Consider the following 6,880-nt stretch of genomic DNA (forward strand, 5'->3'; position numbering starts at 1 on the left):
TTTATGTTCTACTGCATTAAATCCTTTTGTAAATTTTAAAAATGATATCGAGGGTATACTATTATCGATCAACTTTTGGATGGAAATAAAATTTGACTAAAGGGAAATATATAAAAATTTGAACATTTCTTATATATATATATATATATATATATATATATATATATATATATATATATATATTAAAGATGAACATCTTTATGAATAGTGAAGTTGTGTACTTTTTGGCAAGAATAGCCCATGCATATGTTGTTTCAGTTTTGTTTTTTATACCTGGGTATTTTATGGAAATATTTACATTCTTGTATACACGTGTTGATCACCGTTTGGGTTTATCCGCTTCCGGATCCTTCCCACCGCCTCAAATATCTTCAGTCAACGTTATCTATCTTTTCTTCCATAAACCTCCCATTACTTATGCAATTACCGGTGTTGCAGCGGCATATGATCGGTCGACCCGGCCGCCGACGGAGATGTGGGTCGAGGAAGTGTTCTCTAACATAGTCAGCGCCACCGACAATCGAAATTGATGGTGGAGAAAGCAACGATTTTGGAGCAAACTGGTGTCACTGTGGCATATGGCCGGTCACCATCACCGAAAAGCAGCAGGAACAAGAGCCGACGTCGGCCTCTTTTGATTTCGACATCTACACCCGACTCTCCTTCTATGGCCGCTTCGTGAAGATATTTCATACAATTCTTACCCAAGTTACCCTTTATAATAGGTAACCTCGTCTAACCCTATGATGGTAATTTTTGAAAACACGATGATATCTATCTCAATCACATGAATCAAATAAGAACCGACTCACATCGCAGAATCAACCATCAACGCAATCACATATACACATACCAAAACCCACTTTCTGATGATTGTGTTCTTTTCTTCAAGTTTTGTAGAGGTAGCATTAGGGATCCAATTGGATACTTGTTGCTTGATACAGATAGAACTTCTAGGGATGGTAGGTATTTCAAAATAACTTCCTCTTCCCTTTTCAGCATGCATAATAGGTATCATAAAGCTGTTTAAATTCACTATAGTTTAGTATATATAATGTCTATAAAAGTCAATAAGTGATTGTGTAACTATCACACACATATTCTTTTACACACACTAATATTTTTTTGTATTCAATTTGTTTATGTTGAAGTTGGCTTTTTTTTGCAGGTTTTAGTGTTGTGCGATGGTATGCTATCTTATTGATTGCCAGGTGAGCAAGAAAAACTATGTTAAATTTTTTTTCGCTATGTTTTAGGGATAATCAAGGTTTTCATGTTTTTTACGATCTGTACCAAATGTAATTGTTTGCAATACAGTAAAATTGGGGTCTTTTATACGGTTGTAGGCTTCGTGGGACAGAACTGAATCACCGATGGATGAGATTAGTAAAACCTGATGTGGTGTTTTGATTGTTCTGCCATGGGTAGAATAAAGGTCGTTTTTGCTATTTTTCACTACACATGAAATAAATATGACAATGGAATTACTTATTCTATTTGTTTATAATATGTTAAGGTCAATAGTATGGGATCTGAAATTCTGGGCATGGATTTGGTAAAAGTAATAATCTAACATTACTTGATTCGTTACATGATATGGCCCAAATCGAAAATGAAACAACATAAAATTTATGTCGATGTATATAAAAAAATCCTTTTACATTTTGATGTTTGTTTAATATTTTCTTTTGGTAGGCTAAAGGGGTCGGGTATGCCAGAGTATTACAGAAGAGTCAACTGAGGTAATCACTTTTCTATTTTTTAGTGAATTACCATATGTAAAATAACTTTGAATAACCTCTTGGCATATAATTGATGCTCTCTGTTGACACATCCTTTCAAGTTTCTTTTTATTGCGAAATTTGAGATACAAATAAATTTTGTTTGACGAGGTGATTAACAAAGTTGCCCCTACCCCCACACGTATATAATAACTTAGCAGGTTGCAGTAGGATCCCTTGTTTGGTCAAGAAGCTGGATCAAGTAAGAATATTTACTAATTACACTATGTGGACTAATGTGTTTCATATGTTTGATGGTTGTTCTTTTCAGATTTTTTTACAATATATCTTCAACACAAACACTAACAATGGAGTTTACATTGATCCAAAATTCATGGCTCATTTGCAGTGAAAAAATGGTCAATATCATGGACTGATATACATTCATTCATTCCTAGGTATTTTTTTGGCACAAAACACACATTTTCTGCTTTGTATATTAATCAAGCATCTTGATTACAAAAACATACTTAAAAAACCCGATATGCCACTGAACATCTTAGAGGTTACCACATCACTTGCACAAGAAACAAAGAAATTAGCTTTGGTTCTGATAGTTGGAGCTATTGTTGATGTCATCAGACATCTTAGAAAAAAGTGTACATTTGGCGCTAGATTCTGCGGATTTGGGAGCAGACATGATCAAATGGAAGAAAAGGTTTCATGATTTGGAATAAATACCTTGTGGAGTTGACATCTAAGGTACACGTTCGTTTAAAAATAATAAAATGCCCCTGGAGGTATAGCAGGTTTCTGAAGTATTCTGATTTTATTTTATTTTAATCAAACAGGTTGGTGATTCAAGCCCAATTTTTGACATTATGGTTTGGATGATGGAGAACATCTCAAGTATTACAGTTATAAGAAGAACTACAATAAAGCCAAATTTCCACTTCCAAAACCAACTTCATTTGCTCCGGTGACAATCACATTGATCTTTCAAACAACTTAAATTATCATTCTGCTTCTAAATTTTGTCCAGGAAACAACGAAAGCTCTACGAGTTTGCCTTATTCCTATAATAGCAACATACTTATAGTTTTTAACCATAATATGAACGTACTTTTTAGGTATGAATTTGTAAGAATTTTTATATATTTTGCTTCTATGTGTAAAGAAACATTAGTAGAATGTTATTATTCGCAAAGTACCAATCAAAATTCACTATGTTGCTTTCTTACCAGCTTTACTCACCGTTTCTGTTTTTTGTTTAACAGCCTCTGACGCTCACCCCTACCACCTCAATTGCCGAATGATTTGCTAAAGCCAAATGACAAGATTACCCTTACCCACCTTTTAGATGTACTTCCATCAAAAACTAGATCCTGAACAATTTAGCTTTATTTATTTTTATGTTTATCTATTTATTTGTTTTAAATTTTGTATGTCATCTGTGACTAATACTATTGTATCCTTTAAAGGATGGATGGATGGAGGAGCATCATCGAAGCCTGCAAGTGGAGGTGGATGGAGGTGGAAGGTGGAATACAGTAGGCCAAGTCATTCTCAATCTTTATGATGACATGTTGTTCATGTAGAAGTTACTTGCTAATACACTTTCCGTTTTAGCTTTTGAATGCAATGTTGGTTATTTTGGTTTATGATATATGACTTCCATTGCCAGAATTGGTCAAAATGTGTTGCATTTTAATTCTATTTCAGTTAAAGAGGGTAATATAACAATTTTCTTACTTTTCTTACAAATTCGTTGATGTTTTTTTCCTTATTTATTTATTTATTTATTTACAGATCAGTTAAAGAGGAAAGGAATGAGCAACTCAAACTATAAACAAATAGTTGATCAAATAACATTTACAAAGAACAAACAACGGAAAAAATTGTCGCATCCGACCCCCGCAACGCGGGGGTTCCCCACCTAGTTATATAATATACATGATAATAAATAAAGCGAGACACCCTTGAAGAAACTAACTAATAAAACCTTTTTTTTTAGATCACTAAACAAGTTTATGAGTATTAGCGCCTCATGATTTATTGACTGTTCTCAATAGAACTTTCAAAATTGGAAACAAATTTTGAAGAATTTTTAATTTATGAAGCAACCATCAATTTTCGTATTGTAATTGTTGAACATTTTGCAAAATATAATATTTTAAAAGGATAATCTCCAGGACCAAGGATGTAAAACATCCTCAAATGCCCAGTACGAGTAAGAAAAAAAAAGGTCCCTATCGATATTATAAGCTTTTATTTTAAATAAATAGCTATATGATATATAATAAAAAAACTGGACCGTGTTCACCTGCCCACTTTGCCCACTAACATCCCATGATAATCTCATTGAGGCCATATAAATTCTTTGGAATTGGTTTAATTGGCCCTTTAAATTTTTTTTTCTATTTCCTAGGTGCTTAAACTTGTATGAGAAGATTTAATACATCATTAAAGTCAAAAATATGTTTTAAAATAGGGATAATGACTTAAAAGGGTAATATATTTTTTGATTTGTACACATTTAGTCACTGAGTTTTTTTTTCATCCACATTTACCCCTTCAACATGTTAAACTATACATATTTAGTCCTTATGACCGGCTACTCCAAGTTAGCCGGTAAAAATGACTTAATAGGGTAATATATTCATCACTTTGTACACATTTAGTCCTTAATGTTTTTGTAGACATTTAGTCCTTAATATTTTTTTGTTGCAAAATAAGTCATTTTTGTTTTTGTATTCATTCAGCACTTATGAATGATTTATTTAGGTTTTTCTTACGACATCTTATGTGGGATAGCCATATGGTGGTGGGATAGTTTCAGGTGGTCCTACTATATGTTTTAGGCCAAGATACCTGGTGTGGGTCGGCTATAAGTTGTAGGCACGAAGACTCAAGAAGAGCTGTTGGATTAAAGCGTCATGCCAGCAAACCATGGGTATTCCAGTCCGATGATTGATTAGACCTGTTGCATGTTGGCATTCCAGTCCGATGACTGATTGGGCAAAAGTATACCAATCTGATGAGTGTGGGTCCATTATGCATGATAATACATTTCTTGTGTTGGGTATTTTGGGGGAAACTCACTAAACTTTGTGCTTACCTAGTTGTTTATTTTTTCAGGCTCTATTGTTGGTCATGGGAAGGCGAATTCATAATTGTACACACTCAACAACAATATTGAGGATTATGCATTTCTTATATTACTCTGATTTTCGATAAATGTATTTTGGAATAAACATTTCTTCTTAATAATGGATTTATAATTAGGGAGTTTTGCCTTATTTAAAAATGAAATTTTTTGGTTGTGAAAATGAGACATTACACATAAACATCAACAGCCTCACACACTTCATCAATGATTGTCCCACGTAAAATGTTGTGAGAAAAACTAAAGAAAACATTCATAAGTACTGAATGTGTACAAAAAACAAAAATGAATTATTTTGAAACAAAAAAAAATATCAAGGACTAAATGTGTACAAAAATATTAAGGACTAAATGTGTACAAAATGAAAAATATATTACCCTATTAAATCATTTTTCCCGGTTAACCTGGAGTAACCGGTCATAAAGACTGAATGTGTACAGTTCAACAAGTTGAAGGGTAAATGTGGACGAAAAAAACTCAGTGACCAAATGTGTACAAATTGAAAAATATATTACCCTTTTAAGTCATTATCCCTTTAAAATATCCCTCAAGTAAAAGCTGAAGGGGGTAAGGAAGTTAATCCCCTACCCTGTCATGCCCCTTGATTTTGATTGTGGCCCTCTCAGTAGTTTTGAAGAGCATCCTCCTTAGTAAAAAATCTCATCTAACAACATACCCAAACATAATGTAACAACTTTTTTTAACTTAATAAAAATACCCTTTCTTAAAAAAGAAATATCCTAAAATATTTAACAAATTTCATTGTTGACGAAAAATCTCATAATCTGAAATTGGCTAAAAACACACATTCTATGGAAAGCTTATTAAATATAAAAATCAATAATTGTCCAAATTCAACTACGGGAATAAACCTTGAGCAATCATCTCGAGCCCTCAATCTTTTTTTTTTACCTGCGGTTTTATGAAAACTGGTTAACAACAACAGGTAAACGAACGCTTAGTAACTTAGGGTCACTCCACTGGTTCCCCATGTCCCAGGCGATATATTAAAATAATGCCTCTTTGTTTGTAACATACAATAAAGCAAATGCATATATTAAAACTTTTACATAACAAATGTGCAATAAAACTTTTTATTCAAACAAAATCCATATTAATACAAAAAAAACGCCTACACAAATCACCTAAAACATGCCTTCATACATTCTTTGAATGTAAAATCCCTACAATCTTTATTCTCCAATTACTTGTTGTCAATGCATTATGATGTGCCTTTTCAAGCTCCTCCATTAAAGATCTAAGATTCTTTTTTAGAACAATTAGCTTATTTTTCAATCTTAGGGCATCCTAATCACAAATACAAGATATTTCAGATAACAAACAATGAGATTACGTAATGAAAATCATAAATCGAAACAATAAAACATAAAAATTATACCTCCAATATCTCGATATTTTAAGAAACTACAATAGAAAAGTATACCTCCTAATTCACAACACAAAAATATGAAATCAAGGATAAGAAACTAAACACATGAACTCTAGAAATTCAAAAATCAAAAGTCAAATTAATCAAAGTAGAAAATGATACCTCCTGAAGGCTGAAGCAAACCTTAAAGTCCAACTTTTGTCTCTGGTATTTAGGCCCTGTTTGTTTACTTCTTAATTGTAAAATTAATAGGCAACGTCTTAAAAATTCAGATTTAGATCATTTGTTGGCATCTTATATTTTACATCTTAAAACTATAATTACCTCTTATTTTTTCAGATATTGAACCAAGTCTGAAAAATTAAAAAATGGATGTGCTCCTTATTTGCCCTAAACAACGGTCGACAAAACGCCTCCTCTTCTTTTCTTCCCTTCATGTCTACTCCCAATCGCGTATGGTTCTCTTCACCACCAAGAATCCGACGACGCCGATGTAACAACGTCGCCCACCGAAATCGCCGATGACGCTGCACCCCGCAACGCCACCGCCACTGTACGTCCTCCGTCTCCAACTCGTTTTCGGATTCTACCCAGCAGGTATGT

The 6,880-nt window shown here is 33.2% G+C and overlaps 1 long non-coding RNA gene across 3 annotated transcripts; it reads left to right on the forward strand.

The window, feature by feature from the left end:
* The first annotated feature begins 426 nt into the window (after positions 1–426).
* Positions 427–3,443, forward strand: LOC145100340 (uncharacterized). Of its 3 annotated transcripts, none has more exons than XR_013704980.1 (4): positions 427–1,211; positions 1,347–2,483; positions 2,573–3,083; positions 3,203–3,443. It is a non-coding gene; the product is annotated as an uncharacterized LOC145100340 (long non-coding RNA). The 3 variants fall into 3 exon arrangements; XR_013704979.1 differs by having other exon boundaries at positions 427–725; positions 901–2,483; XR_013704978.1 differs by having other exon boundaries at positions 427–2,483.
* Positions 3,444–6,880: the final 3,437 nt, after the last annotated feature.

This window comes from Lactuca serriola, chromosome 4 (genome assembly GCF_051521515.1).
Source record: "Lactuca serriola cultivar US96UC23 chromosome 4, Lser_US96UC23_V15, whole genome shotgun sequence".
Classification (NCBI taxonomy): Eukaryota; Viridiplantae; Streptophyta; class Magnoliopsida; order Asterales; family Asteraceae; genus Lactuca; species Lactuca serriola.